We start from the raw sequence: 26,579 nt of genomic DNA, 5'->3' as shown, positions 1-26,579 counted from the left end.
ATCATCCTTTCCCAGATGCATCTTATTTCTGAACTATTAGGCTAATTATATATATTTATACATCATAGGCGTAGCGGCCATATACATTGGGGGGTACAACTCCCCCCCCAATGTTCAGATATGCCCAAAATGTCCCCCCCAATAAATCGCTGGGAATAGGGATATAGCAATTCAATATTTCTATGGGTAGAACACTTACGGTTTCCCTGAAGTACACTCCGTGCCCTGAACACATCTCTGCACAGTGCACACCCTGAATGACTCAATCCGACTCAATCCGATCTACAGCCCTTATAGATGGTGGGCCAAGGGGAGATTACGTGTATTCAGACGATCCCCACCGAGGGAGGACGTAATTTTCTGTGTACAACATCTTCATTTTTCAACAAATTAAACAAAAATTGTTGGCACTCTTACCTCTTGCACATTTTTTGTTTATCGGTAACTTTGTCTGAGTTACTGGTTCCGGCAAACTGAGCGGGCAGCTATGCTCGGGGTCCGACATGTATGATGTCATTGTAGTTATTGTCCAATGACAAGCCTCGAAATTTCCCGGGGGTTTAAGTTTTTTCTTTGTTTGCTGGCGGTTACCAGGGATATTTTGTTTAACTGCTGTCAGTACCGGCATCGGAGTACAGTTCTTTCCACCTGTCAATCCGACAAAAATGACTTCGCAATTAGCCACACTACATTTCTCTTGTTGAAACTACGTTAGCTAGCAAACAATGGAGTGCTGTATGCATGTTTCGGAAAAAGATGGTCCTGTAACCCCGTTTACAGACACAGGATGGAGGAAATGTATTGCTGCCTTGTTTCTCTGGAAAGACCTTGGTACCAGAGAGAGTACTGTGGCAGAAGAGGCAGTGCTGAGATTTAATCTTAGAACCCAGGTTTGTCGTCATACTATATAGTAGTTATATGGCTGGCTTTGGCTTGCCAAGAGACTGAAAATGGAAATTAACTTTGACTATATATCTTTTTATTTATTATGTGTGCTTTCATTATCTGTCCTTTCAAATAAGTTAACTGTGAACCTCAAACTTCAGGAACCTGCTGCTATTCCAGCTAACTGTGGCTACCACAGAGACTGCTACAGCCACTTCACCAACATCACAAACATAAAACGAGCCCAGAGAAGATTTGAAAAGGCGCCTTTATTTTACAAGGAGGCAGAAAAAGAGGGTAGGTGTCCAATAAGAAAAGAATAGTCATGTCAATGTGAAATTCCTGGCATGTGGGCAAAATAAAGAAAACTTGTTGGAGTATTTCTTCCATCACTGGAGCACATCTGCAAAAAAAATAATAGGAAACACGACAGTCATTATTGGGCATGGGGACAAATGTCATGCTATAAAGATGAATGGAAGCAAAAACGAACTTCAAATACTGCGGGTTCAAGACCTGGAGACAAGTCAGGAGGAAGCAGACACCAGACTTTTGTTGCATGCAGCTTATGCAGCAAAATACAGCAGTGACCTGGTAATCAAGAGCCCAGACACCGATGTCTTTGTGCTGGCTCTTGGGTTCTGCAGCAAAATTGATGGTCACCTGTACTTTCACACAGTCAAAGGCAGAAATCCACATATTATTGACATCAATAGGCTTCATGCCCACCTCGGGGAAGACAAATGTGATGCGCTTGTGGGTCTGCATGCATTCTCTGGATGTGACACTGTGAGCGCTATATATGGGGTGGGGAAAACCAAAGCATATAAAAAGCTCATTTCCCAGAGACAATACATCACCCTGTTTAGAGAACTAGGAACAAGTTTCTCTCCATCCCCAGAGTTCTGCAAGGCAGTGGAGGCTTTCACATGTGACCTGTATGATCAGGAGTGTATGGATGTTAACAAGGCAAGAGTTAAGCTGTTCAAGTCAGGAAAGTGCTCTGAGAGAGACTTACCTCCAAACAAAGACTGCTTGGACAAGCACATCCAGCGTGCTAACTATCAGGCTGCAGTCCACAGAAGGAGCCTTGACTGTAGGCCTGATATTCCTGCCCCTGAATGTCATGGCTGGAAGATGGCAGGAGAATTCTTAGAAGTGGACTGGATGACCCTTCCCCCAGCTCCAGAGGCAATCCTTGAACTGGTGCACTGCTCTTGTAAAAAAACAAACTGTGTTAAGGGCAGGTGCCCTTGCAAAATGCATGAGCTGCCATGTACAAACCTGTGCCAATGCACAAACTGTGGCAATAGGTCATTTGAAGATGACTAGTGGTTCCAGGGCCAGCATGAGAGGCTAACATCCTTCATCAACCAGTGCCGTGTTCAAGAACACATGGTGAAAACAAGAGTACTGTTCATGTTAATGTTATTTGTTTCTGTAAATATGTTACCAAGCATTCTGATTTATTAACAGTTAGATATTAGAATAAAAGTTAACTCACCAACAGTGTATGGTTTGAGCACCATTTCTCATTGTCTGCCATGGGAGTATCACCTAGTGGAAATATTGTTACTCCATTAGTTGAATTCATCTTTCACATAATTGATATGGCACGAAGCTGGTTTAAATACAATTTAAACTTAGACAGAAAGGTCCATTTTTATCTAATGAATCAATACATTATTAGCCTAACTATTAAAACATGCCATTATGCTCAACAACATTTCAGGGGGGTTTACTTCACTGTTTGAAATTTGCTGACTGGGGTATACCACAGAGAACCATGTCTTTAGATCATTTAAATTCCTTCTGTTATCCCTCTCTCTGGGTATAACGGCAACACCAATATAATAACCAGTAACGTTACTTATACTCACACACTTATACTGAGTGCGTGGCTTAACAAGCTCTTAATGACGCTGGCCAGCTGCCAAATTGCCACAGCTTAACCTCCAACAATTTGGGTTATTCACATCGTGTGACATGAATAATGTTAATATAAACTCGATGAGAATAGTCAGTGATATTGAAATATAGATTCAGGTCTCCTACGCTTCACGCGTGAAGCTCACGCCGCCTCGCAAAGGTTATACAAATAACTAGCACATAGCTAGCATTTTCCAACAACATTAATACTTACCCACACACGTGTAAGCTTCTTATTTAGCTTATAATATTTCGTGATGTGTCCACCAGGTAAATGTTTAGATCAACAGCTGTTCCTAGCATCTCCGTCTGATTGGTTTAATAACATCACGTGATTTGTAGCGCTGCGTGCCATTGGTTCCACTGACATAGTAGGCTGCCGCGTTTGCCTGAAAATTTAACGAACTTTAAACTATGATTATGAAAAAATGTGCAAGAATTACGAGTGCCAACAAGGAAAATCTGATTGAGAAAAAAATAAACTTTAAAACTTCAAAGATCCAGGTTCTCCCTCCATGGGGATCATTATTTTCAAAAACTAAAGCTGATACGGCGTCTCGGCCCACCGTCTATTACAGCCAATGGGAATATGGCTTTTCAGGGTAGCTAGCCAATAGAATAGATCCGTGATTCGTCCCCGCGTGCGCGGCTCGGTGACGGTGACTCGTCAGTTGTCACTCGATTGCATTGGTCATCAACCGTCTTTTTTTATATGACCACGGCATCAACAACGTCCAACAGCAAATGAGTGGCGTGTTACGGTCAAACACAGGTAAGTTATGAAGCTGTTGGATCATACTTCAATTTCAGTGGTAAAAATGTGTATCTGGCTCTCGTATATTTAACACCTGATAGTAGTTTTTCTCACCAGTTGTATTTCTCAATCCTTGTTTCTTTCTGCATTTAGTGCTCTGTGGATCTCCACTTCCAGCCTGCCTGCTTCACTCTCTCCAGCCTGAAGCTCCCCCACTCACCCCCAACCCATGCTTCATCCCTAATCACATTTTTTTGTTAGGGTAAAGGTACCCATTAAGCCTTTTCCTCTACTATCTTAGAACTGGTGCTGTGATTTCTTCTTTTTGTAGTAATTATCTTCCTGCAAACAAATTAGCTTAATCTATTATACTAAGATAAATGTAATACTTTGGACAGTGTATAATCTTGATGTATACAACCCCATGTAATTAAGTCGTAAAATGAACAGCCTGGCATTTCATCACAGTGAGAATTGGTCTGATAACATGGACTTCCTATTGAAAAACATGAGGTGGGCTTGTTTGCATGGAGCCTAAATAACCTGTAGACTAAGCATTATAGTAATTGTTATTTATTCGTTTATACGTTTATAATTAAGTCAAGTCTAGGTCAAAGTTAAAAAACATTTTATAATGTATGTATTCATAGATTAATCTATAACTAATCAGAAAAAATTTAGGTTATGTCCTTGACATGTCTAATTCTTTAGCAGTGCATCACTCAATATGGCTAATGGTTTCACCATGAGATTAGCTCAGTGCGCTCTCGCATGAAACTCATCTATGTTCTTATTAAACAAGTGGTTGAAAATATCAGAATCTATGTTTTCTGTCTAAGTTTTGGGGTGACTTCTATTTAGGTCCATGAGATTGATGCACTTGGGTTGGTTTTACTCAACATTGGCAAATGTGATGGGTATGCAATAAAAAATTGAATGGAAGTAAAAACTGCGTCCTTGTTGTGGTGGTGCAGGTGTTTGTTTGTGTGTTGTAAAAAAGACAAAACGTCAATGAATATATTGTGAAAAAACTGACTGGATTGGTTGAAATATTGAGTGGCACAAAATGTTTGTTTTTTTTCAAAATTTCATTTAAAAAGTAAAGGAAAACAGAGCTCTGAAGTATGTGTGTCAACATTTTCCTAATTTCAAGTCTTCCACACTCCCAGACTGCTTGGTCACATCACGTATAAAAGTGTTTGAAACATCCATCCCTAAAAAGGTCTTCAAAATGAGATGTTCGGTATTGTTACGTATTTTAAGCACATGGGCTACCATACACAGCCACTAGGAAGTAGGATCGAACACATAAGCCGTAATTACCATACATAGCCACTAGGAAGTAGGATCGAACACATAAGCTGTTATTACTATACATAGCCACAAGGGGGGCAGGACCCGACATATAAGCTGCAATAACTACTCCAGCCACAGATGGCAGCACCTTTAGACAGGCGAGGAGGGCGGAGCCAATACGACACATAGGACACGCCTACTCGGTATTAAAGCAGGGCCTGGAGCCAACGAAATCAGAAACATCCGGCAGTCCATACTTGGGAGTTAGATACAGAGGCCTGCTGTTTGTCGCTCACACATACAATTCCCCTCCTTTTGCTTCATAGCTACCATACCGTAATACTTTAACAAATAAAGTGAGTTAAAAGCGATCCGGATTACACTACTTTCTTCAAGAACGCAACAGTATTGAGATTTTGCTCTCAGAGTGCACCTGTGGGGTATTCCACAAAGCCGGTTTTATCACATAACCGGGTAAGTTAACCCAGGGTTTGCGGTAACCCTAGGTTTTCCGTTCCAAAATGAACACGGTATGTTAGTTACTATCGAAACAAATGCTCTGAATCAAACCTGGTCGGAGCAGGTTTTGCGCAGGTTAAGTTTGGAACATAACCCGGTTTGGGTATTTAAAGCCGCGTTCACCGCAGATTCCATGTGTTCACAATGGCATGCCCTTTTGATGAGAGTCCTGTTGATATCGGAGCCCAAATTATTCGTGCAATCTACCGGCTCGACATCTTGGCATATCCGGATGACTTTTTGCTGGAGAGATATAGATTCTCGCGCAAATCTTTCATATATTTAAATAGCCTTCTCCAGCCTTACATGGCTAACACTACCAATCGAGGACCTGGCCTCAGTTCACTCCAGACTATTTGCGTAGCCCTCCGTTTTTGGCAAATGTTTTATCTATAATGTTGGAGATGCTGAGCACATCTCAGTCCTTTCAGATGACCCATCCACGTCCAGACCAAGATTTTCATCGGCCTCCTATCATACAAAGAGCAATATTGGCTAAGTACTATATGCCGAGAGGCGCTTACAACAGAAAGTATAAAATAGTCCTAACAGACTTTCATCCACTGGAGAATGTTCGATCGTAGCCGGCGGCTCCATTTCAAGCACTAATCCATCTTGATCTGTGAAGTTCATGAATTGTCACTTTTAGGTTTTCTACCCAGTTACCAAAAAAAAACATTTGGAACATTTGCGCTGTGGCACGCACACGGTTTGCATGTGTTACTTCGAAGACCAACAAAATCTAAAATACAAGAAAAACATAAAAACCTACATTCAAACAGTGGGGTACCCTCACATGGTCCCTGGCATGGAGGAGGTACCTCCTCAGAGAGTCAGCCCTGAATTTATGTCTATTGCCAGCTCCTCCACTGGGGTCAAAACAATTTGAGGGCCAGATGCAGTCTGCTGACTGTCAGCCTTTTTACGATTGGCTTAAAAAAAAAAGGGTTTATTTAAATGCAGGAGTGACAAATATGGTATGACAATTTAAATGCTGGACTGACAAAATATACCAATACGATGGTGGGAAAAAAACTACGTTTTTATACTTCATTTTTACTTGATCCGCTGACCGCTTGGGAGCCATCGGAGTACATATTTTTTAGAAGAAAAGGGTTACGTGGTAGGAACGTTAAGAATGCTTAAGTGGGATATTAATAGATTCATGGCTCAAATATTAAGGATCATGCTTTTGACATGTAACTAATGCATTTACGCGGTCAGCGATCCACTGCCAGGCTTTGGTTCTCTGGGTTTAGCATTCCCTTTTCTTGTGATAATGTCCTTCTCCTCGTCATAGCTCTCCAGGAGAACCTGGAGTTCCATTTCATTGAAATAAGCGGCCCATTTCGATCAGGGTTTCCATGATCCATACATCACGTCTTTTTTTAGATTTGGCGTGGACGCGCACAACCCTGTGTTAACCAACCCTGTGTTGATTGAACTATGCATAACCCGTGTGGTGGAACCGACAGCTGTGGTTTAGTTGACACAGGGTCAATCAACCTAGAGTTCAGCGTTAACTGTTTGTTAAACCTCCGGTCATGGAATACTTAGTTTAGTTTATTTGTTAATAGTTTTGTGGACAGTCCCCTTTGAGAAGGAGCAGCTTTAGCCTATTTGGCTAATTTCCAGCTGTAGTCCCCAGCCAGTTGTCAGTAGGCAACAAAAAATACATTACATTTATAATTACAGCAGGCCTGAGCAAAAAGGGGAAAAAGACAAACAAACATATTGCACACAGTTGGAGCAAGAACAAACAGGCAAGCACAGATGATGGCAAAGATATCAAGATAGTTCATGCAACAACAACACAAACACACAGGAGACAAGGGAAAATAGGCCACAAAGATCACATTGAAAGCACATAGGGCAGAACATGCAGGCAGGTAGCAGAGATTGAGCGGCAGCAACAATGACTAAGACTATGTTACATCAAACGCACACATCACGTCTGACAGAAATTAATGTGTGCAATTATAGTTGTCGGACAGCCATGTTTTAAGGTGTGCTGTAAAGGTGGAATATGTATGTATATCATTGATAGTGGTAGGCAGTGAATTCCAATTTTGTATTGCTCTAACAGAAAATGATTGTCTAAATGTGCTTTTTCTAAATGGGATTAGAAGGTCACCCCGTGTGGCGCTTCTGGTAATCTGATTGCTGCTGTTACGTTGGATTATGAATGACTTTAAAGGAGGAGGAGCGGTGTTATGAAGAATTTTGAAAAAACCAGGCAGATGTTTTTATATTTGATTACATCTTCTCAGCTCAGCAGTTTACGGTTATTTAATATATTACAATGATGTGAACTGTTAGGCTTCTGGTCCAACACTTTGAGTGTTCTCTTATAAAGAGTTGCTAATGGCTTCAATGACAAACTGTTAGTTTGCCCCCAGCTTGTCATACAGTATGTAAGATGTGACATAATCATGGCATCCATGTAAAGTTTGGCAACATTAAAAGTTAGGGAATTTCTAATATATTTAAAATTGGCTAGGCTAAACTTGACCCTGTTGCACACATTCTTAATGTGTGCTTTAAAAGAAAGAGCAGAATCAATGATAATGCCCAGAAACTTAAATTGTGGCACAATACTTATGTTTTGACCTGATATTGTTATGTTCGACATGATGTTACATTGTCTTTTGGTAAAAAACATTCCTACGGTTTTATTAACATTAAGTTGGAGGCAGGAATGGTTTAGCCAATTAGTGATCTGGTCCATAGCTGTGGTGAGTTTAGCAGCAGCCAGATCTTTTGTTTTGGCATGCACATGTACTACAGTGTCGTCTGCATACATTTGTATTTTGATATCAGGGCAAACCAACGGCAGATCATTAATATACAGACTAAACAAAAGCGGGCCAAGTATCGATCCTTGTGGTACCCCAGTGCATAAGCTAAGACCTGGTGAACGTTGATTGTTCACAAAAACATGTTGACTTCTACCAGTTAAATATGACTCAATCCATTTGAGTTTTAAAGGTGAGAAGTTAAAAGCAGACAGTTTGGCAATAAGGACCTGATGGTTGACTGTGTCGAAAGCTTTACGAAGGTCTAAAAACACAGCCCCAACAACACCTCCCTTGTCGACCATTGCTCGGACCTCCTCTAAGAAGAAACAGTTAGCTGTTTCCGCAGAGTGGTGGGCCCTGAAGCCAAACTGCATGGGATGAAGAGTAAATGGACCATTATTTAAAAAAGAAACAAGCTGCTCTGATACACATTTCTCAGCAACCTTGGAAATTATAGGTAAAATACTGATTGGGCGGTAGTTACATATGTTCTGAGGGTCATCTGACTTGAATATTCCAACAATTGTGTAAAATGCAGGCTATCTGTAATCTGCTTAAGGGGTTTCCTATTAGTTTTATCTAACCAGTTACAATTTAGATCGCCAAGTAGTATTACCTCGGTTTTAAAATCACATGCTTTAAGTAGCTTTTTAAATGTGATATAAAAATCATTATTAGAGGAAGGTGGACGATACACAACAATGAGCACAAAAGACATTTCAGATGAAAGCACTATATTCAGTCCAATACACTCCAAATCATGGTCAAAAGGCCAGCATATTTGATGACAGTTGATGTGGTCTTTGATATAAATCATGACCCCACCCCCTCTTCCCTTAGATCTGTCTCATCTAAAGATATTATAGCCTGGGACATGCAATGCAGAAGAAGGAGAGTTGTTATGCAACCATGATTCAGACAGGCCTAAAAAATCCAAGTTGGAATTACTAAGAAGATGCTGCATTTGTTCAGCCTTCGGTGTGAGACTACGGATGTTAATATGCCCTCCAAAGATACCGCTGGGTTTATGTTGTGAATCCCAGATCATTCGAGAGTGAGTGACAGTTTTGAAAAAGTTCATTTTGTGATGCTTTTTCTTCATGTCCTCGCTGCTGGCACCTTGGGAAGTCGGGCCTGGGCACGGGTCTTTATCAACACCTGTATTTGTTGTTTATTAGTTTATTTATCAATTCCACATTTTTTCTTCCGGAAATCCATTGTGTAGTGTCGTGTTCTTGAAGAAAGTAGTTCAATCCGGGTCGCTTTTAACTCACTTTATTTGTTAAAGTATTTCGGTATGGTAACTATGAAGCAAAAGGAGGGAATTGTATTTCAAACGCGTGGAGAGAGATACCGCAGAGCTATCTTACAGCCCCGGGGGGCTTTCCCCGGGGCTGCCATATGTCTTTGACCCCATCTGACTACCGCTCCCCGTTTGTATCAAGTAGGCGTGGCCTAAGTGACGTATTGGCTCCGGCTTCCTCACCTAAAGGTGCTGCCATCTGTGGCTGGAGTAGTTATTGCAGCTTATATGTTGGTCCTGTTACGTATTTTAAACACATAAGCTGTAATTACTATACATAGCCACAGGGGGTAGAACACATAAGCTGTAATTAGTATACATAGCCACAAGGGGCAGGACACATAAGCTGCAATAACTATTTCAGCCATAGAGGGCAGCACCTTTAGAAAGGTGAGAATAGCGAAACCGGTGCGTTTTATAGGCCACGCATACTCAGTATAAAAGCAAGAATTGAAACCCGAGGAATTTGAGAAACATCCGGCAAGCCATAGAGAGAGATAGGTAGAGAGGATTGCTGTTTGTCGCTCCGCACGTGCGTAATACAATTCCCCTCCTTCTGCTTCGTAGTTACCATACCGAAATACTTAAGTAAATAAAGTGAGTTCAAAGCGATCCTGATTAGACTACTTTCCTTGAAGAAGAACGCAACAGTCCTGCTCCCCTTGTGGCTATCTTATGACAAATGTACTTATTGTAACAAATGCACTTATTGTAAGTCGCTTTGGATAAAAGCGTCTGCTAAATGCCCTAAATGTAAATGTATAGTAATTAGAGCTTATATGTTTGATCCTGCTTCCTTGTGGCTATGTGGAGGTAATGCAGCTTGTGTGTTCGATCCTGCTTCCTTGTGGCTATGTGGGGGCAGGTTATGTGCTTAAAATACGTAACATTGGCAGGAGGGGGGCGAGGGGGCTGTCACGTTCTTGAAGAAAGTGGTCCAATCCGGATCGCTTTTAACTCACTTTATTTGTTAAAGTATTTCGGTATGGTAACTATGAAGCAAAAGGAGGGGAATTGTATGGACACGCGTGTGAGCGACAAACAGTAGGCCTCTGTATCTAACTCCCAAGTATGGACTGCCGGATGTTTCTCATCTCGTTGGCTCTAGGCCCTGCTTTAATACCGAGTAGGCGTGGCCTATGTGACGTATTGGCTCCGCCCTCCTCACCTGTCTAAAGGTGCTGCCATTTGTGACTGGAATAGTTATTGCAGCTTATATGTCGGGTCCTGCCCCCCTTGTGGCTATGTATAGTAATTACAGCTTATGTGTTCGATCCTACTTCCTAGTGGCTATGTATGGTAATTACGGCTTATGTGTTCGATCCTACTTCCTAGTGGCTATGTGTGGGCAGCTTATGTGCTTAAAATACGTAACAGGGCGGAGAAGGGCGAGGCCGAGTGTTGGCAGAGAATGCTGAAAGCGGCCATATGAGAGGAAGAGTTTCCCGAAAATCTACATCGTTTTTTATGCTGTGATTCGTGTCAGGTTGCTCTATAGGAGTCATTAATAAGAAATGAAGACCAGAAAAGTAGTATAATAGGAGATCTTTAAAGCATCCAGCATGTGATTTCAACAATGTGAGAGGGCATACGCAACAGGAATAATCGCACAGTGGAATGCTGCACGATTTAATCTGCACAGTGGAAAGCGCTCGTCCACTGGGCGGACGAGCGCTGGCCGGAGATGTTCGCTCATTTCAGAAGCAGGGAGATTACAAGACAAAAATAAATGTATAATTTGCTGTGTGCTGCCTGGCACTAATGCACCTGTTTAACTGATCTTAATTCCATCATGAACAATACTTGAACTGAAGAGATGAACCACACCGGTCCCACCTTAAAGGTGTTGCTTATCACACGGGCAAATTTTGATTACACCTGTCCGCAATTCCACAGCAGCAGGCTGTCAGCAAACACTCGATTTTGGAGCAAATTCACTCCTACAAATATGTGTAGGCCAATTTGAAGAGCGTTTGTCTCTCATGCCATTCTATGTTCCAATGTCAACTGTAATTACACCTCTCACTGTGATAACCTCTGTGAATGTTGTATTGTGTATGCCTTATTAGAGGCCAGCAGACCTCTACTCACTCACTTTAAGAAAGCTATAAACACCAAGCCTGGGTGGAACAGGTATGTTGCTGACCCCATGCAGAAGCCAACATTACAAGGTCTACAAGAATACAATACTATATTTAATCTCTTAAAAACCCGTTTAAAGACCTACTCCAATCATACTTTTTAGCTTTTTTTCATTCTCAATGTTTATTAAATTGTTGTTATTGTTACATATTTTAAACACATAGCCACTAGGAAGTATGCTCGAACACATGAGCTACCCACACATAGCCACTAGGAAGTATGATCGAACACATAAGCTACCCACCCATAGCCACTAGGAAGTATGATCAAACACATAAGCCACCCACACATAGCCACTAGGAAGTATGATCGAACACATAAGCTGTAATTACCATACATAGCCACTAGGAAGTAGGATCAAACACATAAACTGTAATTACTATACATAGCCACAAGGGGGGCAGGACCCGACATATAAGCTGCAATAACTTCCAGCCACAGATGGCAGTCCATACTAGGGAGTTAGATACAGAGGCCTGCTGTTTGTCGCTCACACGCGTGTCCATACAATTCCCCTCCTTTTGCTTCATAGTTACCATAACGAAATCCTTTAACAAATAAAGTGTGTTAAAAGCGATCCGGATTAGACTACTTTCTTCAAGAACGCAACAGTTAAGAGAATATACAAATAAATTGGATTAATAATCGAATCACAAATTACTGAATGACAACCATTACTTCTTCAATGTGAGGAGAAAACACAGACGCTGTCGGTACGTGTGCAGCTCATCATGCTCTGATTGTTTGCATTACTTATTTATTAATTTTAAGATGACAGAATAGCTGCATTAGACGCCAATCTATTGTTTGATCTTTTGTTTACTCTAAGCAGCCCGTGTTAGGGAATTCCATCATCATTCCATCATTAATATGCACTGGGTCAAACTAGGCTTTGCAGTCATGGCAAGGCCACACCAAGCCTTGGGTTTAGACACAGAGATAGCGCTAAGCAGTGAGTCTGCTCCTTTTGGGGAAAACAGAAGTCATTCTGATAGCATTGCTATAGCAGCCACTGTCAGATATGTGTTTGACTGTTTTTCCTGAACGGGGTAAAGGTAACTGGAGTCAGAGGTTTGATATTATGTTGGATGGAGGACAAAAGTCCTGAGAAGACTAAATTCTGTATATTGTAGATGTGTTGGATCTGCCCATATTTGGGCATGGCTCAAATCTATGACATTATCCGTGTGGTGGTTTCCCCAGAGGACAGACACTTCCGAAATGAAAGGAGCATCAGAACATAACATGCACTGATTATTCATTCACTTCTCCTTGATCAAGTAAATAAACCTTTTCAAAGGAAGACATCCTGGACTCCCGCCTACTCTCTCCACTGACGTATGGGGCTGCATGATTAAATTCTCTAACAGCACGTAAATAATAGTGCTTCTTGAATGGATTGTTTATGAACCTGAAACAACCTCCTTCTGAAATAACAATATAAATTAAGAAAAGAAAAGGAACTGAGTTTTCGGCGCGTCATCCGTTGTTTTCTAGGCCTTTCAAGTTTGGCATGTCGAGGAAGAGTTAGAAACTTGACAAACACAAGCTGTTGTATGACACCAGATATATTCTAAAAAGACAACACAAAAAATGGAGTGCAAATGCAGCAGTTGTTGCATTTGCAACAACTGCAACACACCGTTATTTATTTAAACGGTATGCAACAATGTGCAACTTTGAACATATTAAAAAAAAAAAACATTATTTAAACAAATTGCAGCCAGAGGCTGATTGACATTTGCTGCCCCCCTGCCAGATGTTACCGGCAACTTCCTAAAAAACATTAAACTTAATAATATATCATGATAACGATCATGAACTGAACTTTAAAAACTCTGGCTGCACAGTATATATCAGTTTTGATTGCGGAGGCGCTTAAAAGTCAGCCCCTTGTTTCTTACAAAGTCTCTAATATTTTGGACCGTTCTGTTGTTCAGTGCTGGCTCACATTGTTTGCAGACCAAACACTCAACATACCTTTCTCTATAGGCCTAGAAACTGCTAAAGGTGTTTCACATTTATCTGCAACCTTTAAAGAGGATATGTTATGGCCATTTCTACTGTTCATCGTTTATTCTTGGTGTTTGCTAAAATAGATATCTGCATGGAGAGTGTCTAGAGCTAGTTTCTAGTAGTATGTACTATGTGTACCAACATGCTAGATGGGGTGGGAATTGATAAGTTTCTATCAATATCAATGCCATTGTCGATTCTGCCTATCGATCCAATTCCTTATCAATTCTCTTACCGATTCCTGAGTAGTTCATTGAGTGGCAAAAAAAGAGTTTGACAGTCTTCTGCACCAAAAGTAACCATTTTATTTTCTACATACTTTCAACACAAGAACAAGAAAATATAGTCTAAATAAGTTAGACTGACAATAAATAAGTAAAAAAAACAGGAAGACACTTAGAATTTAACATGCTAAATTATGATTTAACACTAAACTTTTACATACATATTTTACATGTAATAACTAAGCTTGAACCAAACATCATTAAATTAAAGTTTAACACTTTTCTAGGAAGGGATATAAAAAGTAAACAAAACAGTGAACATACGTACATCCACTTTAATTAAATAGGCATGAACTGTATGCCTCCATAACATCTTTTAGATTTTTTTTTTTTACTGAGCGTCAACAATTCTTATGCAAGAATATAAGCATATCTGCCTTTTCTGGGAGGATTCTTGAGCACTCTGCACTAATGGTATCTCCTGCTGTGGAGAATACCCTTTCTGAGGGAGTAGAAGAAGCCTGAGCGCACAAATACTTTTGTGCTACATCATACAGAAATGGCAAAGTGTCCCTCTTCTCCCACCACCATAGAACAGGGTCAGATGAGATGGTAATAGCAGGAAGGGCTCTGTACATTTGTATTTCCAAGTCTACACGCTGACCAATGTTCTGGGTCTGTTGGGTTGCTACTTGCTGCATGTCTTGCTCCTCCTCTCCAAACAGCTCCTCTAGGGCCGTCCTGGGGTGCTTTACAGGTACAGTCTGAAATTAAAAGGACCATAAACTTGTTTTGGGTGCGTGGTCTGAATGGATTATTATGAATAAACCATATGGACATTATAATGAACTGTGCTTATGTAGCGGTTGCGTACTCTCTCGTTGCGTTGTGTGATTGAGACCACGATGGAACCATTGGCAGCCAGCCGTTTATTCTGATGGAATATTTGATAAGGAAAATGCTTTTAGAGAACCCTCACAATGGCAGCCTCTCCCAGCCGGGATATACGTAGACTGGCCATTTACATGAAAATGAATATTGTAGTGGACATTATGGAAACAATTCCCCATACTGTGTGTTACATTTATTTCCCTTGATATATATTCCCTTATTATCCTTGTTTTGCTTATCATCAGTCGTGCGTTCTGCACGACATGTTATTGTGTTCCAATATAAGGGACGCTGTCTCTTTAAGGAAGCGGACCTGTTTTGGTTGTGATGACAACGGCGCGGTTTGTTTATTCCGGTTTGGTGAGCAACAATAAATGACACGCCGTTGCGTTGTCAACGTGAGAAATCACTTCTTTCATCAAATCACGATTTCCACACTGGTGACCCCGACGTTTGTCTGCTGGACGCATTCCAGTGACACACCGAACAACTAAGTCGACGAATGCTGTTTCATTGAAACTCCCGGAGTTCTGGGAGTCGTCGGCTTCTGCTTGGTTCGCGCAGACTGAGGCACAGTTCGCGTTGCGTGAAATTACCGCGGACACCACCAAATACTACTATGTAGTGTCGGCCCTCGGCAGTTCAACAGCAACAAGAGTGGTTAGTCTCCTGAAACATCCCCCTGCAGAGAATAAGTATACAGCACTCAAGGCTCACCTGCTGAAGACTTTTGAACTTTCTGATGCTGAGAGGGCTAGCCGGCTATTTTCTCTGCAAGGCTTGGGCGACAGCAAACTGTCTGAACTTATGGACAGGATGTTGGATCTGCTTGGAGAGCACAGGCCTGATTTCCTCTTCGTCCAGCTCTTCCTGCGTCAACTCCCGTCTCAGGTACGGGCTGCTTTGGCCAACACTGCCATCACTGATTGCCGCGCGCTGGCAGAGGAGGCTGACAGGTTTTTTCTGGCTGTTCAACACCCTGGCATGACTGCTGCTGCGCTCCATCCTTCGTACGCCATTGCAACCAACTCGGCCCAAGTCCCTCACACCGCCGCCCCGCTCCCTGGTGACTCAGCGCTCACTGCAGTGGCTACAGTTTCGCACCGGCAACGTTCTGACACAAGCCTGTGTTTTTACCACGCTAAATTCGGCTCCAGGGCCAAGAAATGCCTACCACCTTGCAGCTTCAGGGGGACGGGAAACGCCAGGGCCGGCGCTCAGTAGTGGCTTTGAGTGTCGGCCGCACTGGCAGGCTGCTGTTCATCCAGGACACCATCTCCGGGCGCCGTTTCCTGTGTGACACCGGCGCACAGAGGAGCATTCTGCCTGCATTACCACTGGACATCCTGGCGGATGGATTTGGCCCCCCCCTGGAGGCTGCTAATGGTAGCCCCATACGCACTTATGGCACTCGACACGTTGCACTATGTTTTGGCGGTCAGCGGTTTAGCTGGGACTTTATCACAGCCAAAGTGGCTGTCCCCCTCCTGGGTGCGGACTTTCTATGCGCTTATGGGCTGCTGGTGGATGTCAAAAACCGTCGTTTGATTGACGCCACCACGTTTTCTTCATACACCTGCGCTCTCAGTGGTTTGGACTCCATCAGACTGTCTAGCGTGCTCTCGCAGGCCGACGAGTTTCATCGCCTGCTCGCAGAGTTTCCAGTGCTCACACAGCCCACCTTTTCTTCATCTAAGGCCAAGCATGGAGTGGAGCACCACATCGCCACCAATGGCCCGCCTGTCTACGCCCGGGCACGACGACTAGACCCAGCCAAGCTGGCCATTGCCAGGGCTGAGTTTGACAGCATGGAACGCCTTGGCATCATCCGCCGCTCCAGCAGCCCGTGGGCTTCGCCTCTCCACATGGTTCCAAAGCCCGCCGGCGGGTGGCGCCCCTGCGGCGATTACCGCAGGCTTAACGACGCTACAACGCCAGATCGCTATCCAGTGCCTCATATCCAGGATTTTTCTGCACACCTGGCTGGCAAAGTTCTTTTTTCGAAGGTGGACCTCGTCCGTGGATACCACCAGGTTCCTGTCCAACAGCTCGATGTGCCCAAAACAGCAGTGATCACCCCTTTTGGACTGTTTGAGTTCTTGAGGATGCCTTTCGGCCTGAAAAACGCCGCCCAGTCATTCCAGCGCCTCATGGACTCTGTACTACGTGATCTGCCTTTCCTGTTTGTGTACCTGGACGACATCCTCGTGGCCAGTACCTCCAAAACCGAACACCTGGCCCACCTGCGGATCCTCTTCGAGCGTCTCAGCCAGCACGGACTTATCATCAACCCAGCTAAGTGCCAGTTTGGGTTGACCACCATCGACTTCCTGGGACATCGAGTCACCAAGGGCGGGGCCGTGCCACTCCCATCTAAGGTTGACGCGATCTCGAACTTCCCACGGCCCGTCACAGTGAGGTCCCTGCAGGAGTTCCTGGGAATGGTGAACTTTTACCACCGCTTCATTCCCAGAGCTGCTGCAATCATGTGCCCCCTGCATGAGGCCTTGAGGGGGAAAATACCAAAACATCTGGTGGATTGGTCCTCGGAGAGAGACAAAGCGTTCATCGGTACCTGGGTTGCCCGGTTTGGCACCCCATCTGACTTGTCTTCGGACCGGGGCTCACAGTTTACCTCTGAGCTCTGGAACGCCATTGCGGACAGCCTGGGTGTGAAACTTCACCGCACCACTGCATATCACCCCCAGGCTAACAGACTTTGCGAGCGTTTTCATCGTGCTATGAAGGCCTCTCTTCGAGCCAGCCTCAAGGACAGTGGCTGGGTTGACAGGCTCCCTTGGGTCATGCTGGGCCTGAGGACTGCCCCTAAGGAGGACCTACAGTCCTCATCAGCGGAGCTGGTGTATGGCCAGCCATTGCGGGTTCCAGGGGATTTCGTTCCTGACTCTACAATTCCCTGGTCCTCAGCCCATCAGCGGACAGTGCTTCAGGATAGGGCTAGGCTTTTCGCGCCTGTGCCATTTCACGCCACAGCCTCCCACAATCCTACACGCCCCCACGTCGGGGGAAGACGTGGGTGGAGACGGGGGTAAAGCACTTTGTGGTGGACATTGGCGGTAGGGCAGAGCGCATTTCTGTGGACCGCCTTAAGCCAGCTCATCTGGATGTGGACAAGCCTGTTGGGCTTGCCCAGCCTCCAAAGCGTGGGCGCCCTCCGGTGCGGCCCAAGTCCCTGAGGGTGGAGCCTAGGTTTTCCTCACACCGCCATTCTCCCTCCCGCCCCAATGCCTCAGAGGCGCCGCCGCCGTGCGCAGGGGCCTCGACCCACGCCCAAGTGCAGAGGAGTCGTTGTGGCCGAATTGTTCGCCCTCCTCCTCGCTGACTTTGGATTGTTTTTGTTATGGTGAATTCTTGGGGGACGTATGTAGTGGACATTATGGAAACAATTCCCCATACTGTGTGTTACATTTATTTCCCTTGATATATATTCCCTTATTATCCTTGTTTTGCTTATCATCAGTCGTGCGTTCTGCACGACATGTTATTGTGTTCCAATATAAGGGACGCTGTCTCTTTAAGGAAGCGGACCTGTTTTGGTTGTGAAGACAACGGCGCGGTTTGTTTATTCCGGTTTGGTGAGCAACAATAAATGACACGCCGTTGCGTTGTCAACGTGAGAAATCACTTCTTTCATCAAATCACGATTTCCACAATATCACATTAAACAAATGAATATTTGAATGGGCGTTTGGTGACATACCTGGTGGAATATTTGATAAGGAAAATGCTTTTAGAGAACCCTCACAATGGCAGCCTAACATGAGAGAAAGACAAGCTGAAGTACACATTCTTGGCGAAATCCACGCTAGCTAAGTAGCTACGACCAAAGCACATGGTAGCCAAGCTAGTGATCCTAAGCTTAAAGTCCATTTAAATGTAATTACCGATTCCAAGCAACACAATATATATGTACAAACAACCAAGTATTAATACAATATTATGTACATTTAGACTCCCGTAATACATCGCCAAAGTGTGGATTCATATTTAACTGCTCTGACTACCTACCTCTCCCAGCCGGGATATACGTAGACTGAGGAGAGGAGGCAGCAACGTAAAATACAACCCCCGCATTCCGCTAGGGGGAGCTCTAGCACTCCAACCAAAGCTCCCACTACCACAGCCAGCGCAAGGATCTCGCTGGCAATGGCAAGTGGATCTATCCCTTACTTTTCCTTGTCAAACTGCCTCTTTTTCATTGGGTCCATCACTGCAGCCTGAATGGCAGGGAACTGCTCAAAGAATCTCTCAATCATCAGAGAGAATTCCACCGTGTTTTCACATCAAGAATCAGTGAGTGCTGGGGCAAGTCTGAAAAACAAATTTAGATCCACATCTGCATAAGCATATGACACATAACAATGAACATATAATCACTAACCATCATTACTTAGTTTGTTGCATATCACTATATGTTATGCATACTTACTCAGGAGTTGCTGCTTTTTTTTTAGGACAGTTTTGGCCATGGTAGACTTCCTCATCCACTTCACCACGGCACGTACCCTTGCTGCCCAATTGGTGACAGCGTTGCACTGGTGGATCTTCTGGGCTGCAAGGTTTAATGTGTGTGCGAAGCAGCCAATCTTGACAAGCTGCAGCTTCTTCATTGCCACGTTCATATTTCCTGCATTATCCACCGTCGCTGCCACAACCTTACCACTAATGCCGAATTCCTGAAATATTTCTTCAATCTCCTCAGCCACAACACCACCTGTCTGGGCTTCATACACTGCCTTGGTTCTTAGGACTTTACCTAAGATCTTTCCCTGCTTGGTGTAATGTACAGTGACCGTTATATAATGGTCTTGGGCAAGGCTTGTCCATTCATCTGCTGTAATGGCTGCCTTTTTCACATCTCTCAATTCTGAGACGAAGTTTTGTCTTTCCACCTGGTACCAGGCTGGGATCAGGTGGTTTGTAAGAGCTTCCCTTGATGGGGGCTTATATCTTGGATTTAACACCCTTGTCATCTCCCTAAAATCATTTGTTAATGAAATACTACAGTGGTTAGGACAGAATCAACATGTAATTTAACATATAATTCTGATGATGTATTAGCCACCAGAAAAACACATACTGTGACGTTACTTTTAAAAGTTCACTGTAGAAACGCCGTATGGGCTCAAATGGGCTGTAAATGAATAGACACATTCTAGCTGTTGGTTTCATTGACCACCTACCGAAAATGGGGCTGCTCTACAGTGGAGAAAGGATGTAAGCCTTTCACAATGAACTTGGTCACTGCCTGATGACATTCGTTAATTTTCTCCTCATTCCACCTAGCTCCTGGACCCTGAGCAGCTAGCGTGAAAGGGGTAACTTGAGCCGATGTCGAGGGGCCAGCTGCCTGAGAGCGATCATCTAAAATGCATGAAATTTGTATAGGTCGGCATTATTAATAAAAACTACTTCACTACTACTATAAAAACTGCAGTTGCAAGGCGACAGTGGGCTGCTAATGCAGGATATGTAATGTGAACGTTACCGTTGTCAACGGAGGACACAGTGGAGCTTGTTTGAATCGCATGCAGGCTTTTGAACACATGGCATTCTTGGGACTTAATTCCATGTTTCGTTGACAAATGCTTTAGCATGTTGCTGGTGTTTGCACCCTTACATGAAATGGCAGCATTGCACAGATTACATACGGCAGCATTTTCAGTGCGTTTAGTGAAATTGAGCGAGACTTGCGATCGCTTCCTCCGCTCCATGATGCTGCCGCATTGTTTGAAGGTTGTCGGCGCGCGCAGGGTTGTCGCAAGATTTTTGAGTAAACCGGAAAACGTGGTGCGGAATCGTTAAGAAGAATCGATAACGTTGGAGGCGTACGATTCCGATGGAATTGATTAGTTGGAACCGGTTCTGAGTAGGAACCGGTTCTCGATTCCCACCCCTAGATCACATTCAAAATACATACTATTCAGTTCACGAGGACAATCTACCACTGCTTTGTTGTCAGTGGTTTGTTCCTCCTCAACCTTATCGTCATCATCATCTGTGAAATCTGGAGAAGTAATGGGAAAGTACTTTGATTTGGTTATAAAACAAATTAAAAAACGTTACATCAGTGTCCCAGTGTTGTAACAACAGAAAATGAATAGATTTTAATTTGAACTCTGATCTCAATGAGCCATGTAAAAAAAAAAATAGGACCCGTTTCATTTATGACATAGGCTCATGTTGATGGGCGGATGTGAATTACGATCAGGATGTCTGCACGGGGCTATTCATTTGAAAATTTACTGGATGCAGACGCACTGCATTTGATCAGTGTAGTGACAGTGCCATAATATAATATATTAAATGAAATCAGGTGAGGAAAATAAGTGTTACAGTGCTTTTTATCCAGAAAAGTCACAGTTCCTGTTTACTTGTGTTATCTTTTCCAGAACTAGTGGGTAGGAAAGTATTCAAACCCCTTTCAATTTTTCGCTATTTGTTAAAGGGATAGTTCTGGTTTTTTGACATGAAGTTCTATGACATCCTCACCCTCAGTGTCGTGCATCAACAGTGACTTTTCCCCCACTGCATCCTGTGAGCATAACTCCATCTGACAAAGTTGTGAGGTCTGATTTTTTTCAGGACACTGGTTTTGTGATGCAAATGTATTACTCTTTTGAACACATTGTTTTGTGAAGCAAAGCGCTTTATCTTTGTGATCCCAGCAAACTAGCCGTAATGGCCTACTTCAACACCAAAACCAGGACAGAACTCTGCTCACAGGTTGCAGTGGGGGAAAAGTCACTGTTGATGCACGCCACTGAGGGTGAGGATGTCGTACAACTTCATGTCAAAAATGAGATGGTTCTACACCTTCAGAGTCCAGCTGTGTTGAATTCCTGTCTAAATAAGGCCTTAAAGCTCATAGTGCATATCAGAGCAAAAATTAGATCCATGAGGTCAAAAGAACTGCCCCAAGAGCTCAGAGACAGAGTTGTAGAAAGGCAGATATGGACAAGTTCTGTGTCTTGCCACAGCTGTCTCCGAGCTCTTCTTCAGCTCTTTTGACCTCATGGATCTCATTTTTGTTCCGATATGCACTAACTGTAAGGCCTTAGACAGGTATGTTCGTTCAAAATCCAAACCAAACCAATTCATTCAAAACAGCTGGACTCTGATGAAGGTGTAGAACCATCTCAAAGCTGAACAAAAGAAATGGACGGCACCTGAATGACCTACATGAGTGTGACAGCTAAGTTACATATTTACTCAAGTATTTACTTGATAGATTAATGAATTACTATTAAACTACAAGATTCACAAAGGCACAGTCTATACAACTCCAGTGATGAAGCCCTCTGTAAATGTTACCCATGAAGATCCCGTAAAACCACGATTTCTTTAAATACATACTATAACCCCTTTATGTCTACATTTTACATAAAGAACATAAGAATTTAAATGCCTTCAATTTCATCAAGAGATATTCCTTTAAGCTCATGCATCTTTCCCTTTTCCAGTGCGAGCAACTTGGACATTTTTGCACTCTGTATGGTAGGCTCTGACAGACGGTAGAACTGTCTATGTACTTGTGAAGATGTGAATGGCATCTTCACCGGGTTAAACCATGTTTTAAAAGATGCACATGTTCCTGTCCGGCTGTTAGCCGTAATAGTCTGCAGCTGTGGCTCATAGGTTAATTGAGCCACACCCATTCTGGTGCTCCTTAAGAGGGCCAGAGTTCTAGCTTGGGGGAGGCTCGAGTTGTGCAAGTGAATTGACTGTTGTGCTATTGTTTGTTTTAAGTAAAAAATGTGCTTTTTACCAACAACATTGAAACTCTTTCTCACATTTGGTGGCAGCGGTGGGATGAGTCCTCTAGCCGAGTGGAGGGGACCCACATTTCGATAAACATTGTTCAAGGAGCTTCAAGGTGGACCGCAGTGAAAGGTGAGCAGGTAGACAAAGAGACCTGCTAGGAGAAGAGATTACTGGTGGAGTTGAACTGCTGTCCTGTGGGGTTGGCCAGAGCCTGAAGGAGGAATAGCTTGGGAACCCCTTGTTGCTGACGTGAGCCTTGTGGGGAGCTATCGCCAAGCCTTGACAGAACAGCAGTGGCGGAGGACAGCAACGGCTGAGGACTTCCTGATGAGATCCAGTGGTGGACCAGTCTGCGGCCCAGGGAAAGGGCCGGTGCTCGGAGGCCAAGTTATCTGCTGGTACTGCAGAGGCCTGAGCGGATTTTGCAGGTGGTCTGGAGGTCTGGATGGAGGAAGTCTCAGAGCTGGGCTGTTTACTGTGAAGAGTGCAGTGTTTGGCAAAGAAGGTCATTGCAGCAAGGCTGGAATAGTTCTGCACTGTTGTCTCCTTCTTCAATGTAGCAGCTGCTGATTCAGCAGTTTGGTCAAGATGCTTGTTAAATTTTGTCACATCGTCAGTGAGCAGTAATTTGGCTGGTTTGTTATATTTCAAGTCAATGGTGCTTAAGGGACAGTGGGATATGTACTCTGACCACTTTGCAGTATAAAGCTTCTGAAAAGCTTTTGAGGATTTAATCAAGTTGTCATCTCCAGCCATAAGAGCATGACAATGAATGATGTCACTCACTTTCAACAGTGAGTGTCCAATTTTAAGTGCAAGGCTTGGAATTTTGTAACAGTTCTTTTCTTTATCAAATCCTGCTGTTTCTTTTACTGCTTCAATTACTTCCATGAAATTTCCTGTCCCAGCTAGGGTAGGTCTGGGGCTGTAGCTCGAAGACCAGGGAGCACTGAAGGAGGAAGGACCGACAGGAACCCAGGTCCCCTTCGTAGCGTTCGGGAGCTGGTTAGGATTGAAGACCTTTTGCGGATGGTTTGCAGGAATCTTCCCAGCTGACAGATTTTTTGGCGGATATGGTCATGTTTTGAAGGGTCATGTCCATGTTTTCTGAAAAGGGTGTCAGCATAGCGAAGAAGTCATTACGAATAACACTTGCAATGTCATCGTCATGCATACGTTTTAACATTTTAAACACGCCATCATCAACTGTGCTTGAACATGGTGACTGGATTGCAGATGCTAGGCCAAGCACCCTTTTTCTTCCTTGATGTTCCTGTTCCTCTGGTTTGGAGGAGCACCTTTTCATATGTCTCCATAGTTCTGGTCACAAAAACATACCCTTACAATGGATACAATAATCATATTTTTTACATTCAACCTTCTTAGCTCTGTCCTTCACTTTAAGCTGACCACTTCCTTTTTTCAGCACATCTCTATTGTACTTGAAGTTTCCCCTGTTGCGAAGATTCTCTAGGAGCTTCTTCCTAGTTGCTGAGCGTGCTGGGAGACTAAGGGCATATGCTATATCAGAATTCTCTTTTATGTGAGTTTTGAAATGCCGCGCTATTTTGAAATGAAAATCCTTGCAAATGAAGCAGAAATTTTGCCCTGCTCTTACAACACTGGTTGAAGGTAATGTGTTGGTGCAAGATTGTCCAGTGTCAAGGGTGTCATCTGTGACATAACAGTTCATAGAGGTATCCATTAGTGATTCTTCAGGAACCTGGAATGTTGAGTTCGCCAAGCTGTTCATTGGTTCCTCCTCTTCTATGTCGATTTCTGAGCCTGGAACGTATTCTGGATCACATTCATCATCCAATGCCTCTTCACTGAAGTCACTTTCATTCTGATTAAAATACAAGGAAAAGAAAAGAAAACATAAGGCATATATAACTCTTGCAATAAGCACTGCATGATAATCAAGCAACTGGACCTCATATGCTTCTCATTGTGCTTTTATAAACCACTACTGAGCGCACACACACACAAACTAGGACTGTTCGATGTTGCCTAAAAATATTAATTCAATTTAGATTATTTTTATTATAATTTTAACAACAAAAGGGAGAAATTATTTCACATAAGTTGCTCAAAGCGGTCAAAATATTGAGTGTGGAAGTGGCAGCAGACTAGGGACCACAAATCTTGTATAAATGCCCCCGTGTGGACTATAGCAGCGATTGTAACTGCTGAACACATGGCTAATTAATTATGCTCATACTCTGCTGGTTCACTTTAATTTTTTTCTGTTTGTTCGCTGCCTTTTATTTTGAAATTTTGTTTTCAGACAGGAAGACACTATTATGAGGTTGCAGTAACCTATTGTAACATGTCAGAGAGTGTCAAACTCCACACCTCTCCTCATGGTATTTTAGATAAGATAGATAGTTGTCGCGGTTGTAAACATACTAAAACTATGAGTAGGAGGGGGGAGACATTAGCATAGCAGATGGAGCCGTGTTGGCCACCTCGTGTTAAACAGCGGTACATAAGTAAAAGTACGACGGCATTCCAAATTAATAACAATGAATTGAAGTCAAGTGTAAAGAGGCTGGTAGATAAGTTAGCGGGGGTCAGTCGCTGAAGTAATTAAGCGGTTGCTCAAGTAGTTGAAGAGAAAATCTCAATTTAGCGATTTCATTTTATCAACATCATAGCTAAAAAAATTGAATTACGATGTATAATCGACTTATCGAACAGCCGTAACACACACACATACGCAAGTCTTTGTGCTAAAGTATTGCTTCTCACTGCTGTCCTCATATATCAAACAATGGCCTCAAACAATGAGTAGGCATACACACAAAACACACAAGGGTTAAAGGACCATACCAAATCATAAGTCATATACAGAAGCAGAAAGTGAGCATAATTTCAGGTCATGTTAAAGCATTTCCTGTGTTTGAAGCTACACCAACAAATGTACTGACAAACCTCTTCAGGGAGCACTGTGGAGGAGAGGAATGGTTTGTGACTTGTAGATGGAGAGATGACTGGTGTGTGACTTGTAGATGGAGAGATGACTGGTGTGTGGCCTGTAGATGGACAGACGACTGGTGTGTGGCCTGTAGATGGAGAGATGACTGGTGTGTGGCCTGTAGATGGACAGACGACTGGTGTGTGGCCTGTAGATGGACAGACGACTGGTGTGTGGTCTATAGATGGAGAGACGACTGGTGTGTGGAGAACAGGTTTCTCGACTGTAGTTGGAGCCATAGGCTGATGGAGAGGCAAAAAGGGAGAACCAGAGGAGAATGAAAGAGGGAGACATGGCAGTTATTTCAATGTAGAACATCTACTGCTGAAATACTGAATTTGACATTGAGCTGATATATCAAACTTACGGCGTTTCAATTATATCCGGCCCGCAAGAAATTATATATATTAAATCCCTATCAGAGAGAGGAGACAGAGAGAGGACAGAGGAGACGGAGATGAGACAGAGGAGACAGAGAGAGGACGGAGAGAGGATGGCGAGAGAACAGAGAGCACCGAGGAGACAGAGAGAGGACACAGAGAGGAGACAGAGAGAAAGATCTTATGCGATGCTGCAGTCTTATTGTATACTATTCTTTTCTTTTAATAGATTAAATTGGTCAAATGTACTCTACCTTGGACGCCATGGCAGGTTTTCTCCTCCGTAGTCATAGGTTATTTCTTGCCCTTCCTCAATGTCAACGATGGCAAACAAACACAGACTGGGTACACCATCCACCTCTATTTTTTTCATTTTCGCATTCGGCTTTTCAGCATCATTCACGAGTCTGCCAAGTGTCCCATCTTCACTTGAAGCCTCAATGCTACAGGAGTTACAAGAAGGAATTTGCGGTCTCGGCCTCCGGAGTCCACGAGAAAGGGCTCTTGGTAGAGGTCAGGGCTGTGAGAGGTGCCGCGACTTGACTGTAGCCTCGTATGAACCGTCGATAGAAGTTGGCGAATCCCGGTGCCCCTCCACGGATCTCAAGAAGATCAGGATGTCGTCGATGTATACAAACACGGAGCGGTTCAACATGTCCCGGAGGACATCGTTGACCAGG

General features: G+C 43.4%; 1 long non-coding RNA gene across 1 annotated transcript; it reads right to left on the bottom strand.

Annotated features, from left to right (window-relative positions):
* Positions 1–1,233: 1,233 nt before the first annotated feature.
* On the bottom strand, positions 1,234–3,302 carry LOC307091813. The gene is made up of 4 exons (XR_013812770.1): positions 3,029–3,302; positions 2,390–2,442; positions 1,904–2,096; positions 1,234–1,821 (listed from the first exon to the last, which is right to left on the bottom strand). It is a non-coding gene; the product is annotated as an uncharacterized lncRNA (long non-coding RNA).
* Between the last annotated feature and the right edge of the window lie 23,277 nt (positions 3,303–26,579).

This window comes from Pollachius pollachius (assembly GCF_949987615.1).
Source record: "Pollachius pollachius genome assembly, chromosome: 2".
Lineage (NCBI taxonomy): Eukaryota > Metazoa > Chordata > Actinopteri > Gadiformes > Gadidae > Pollachius > Pollachius pollachius.
The sequence above is the reverse complement of the archived record's forward strand: the minus strand, read 5'-3'. Positions and strand labels throughout refer to the sequence as shown.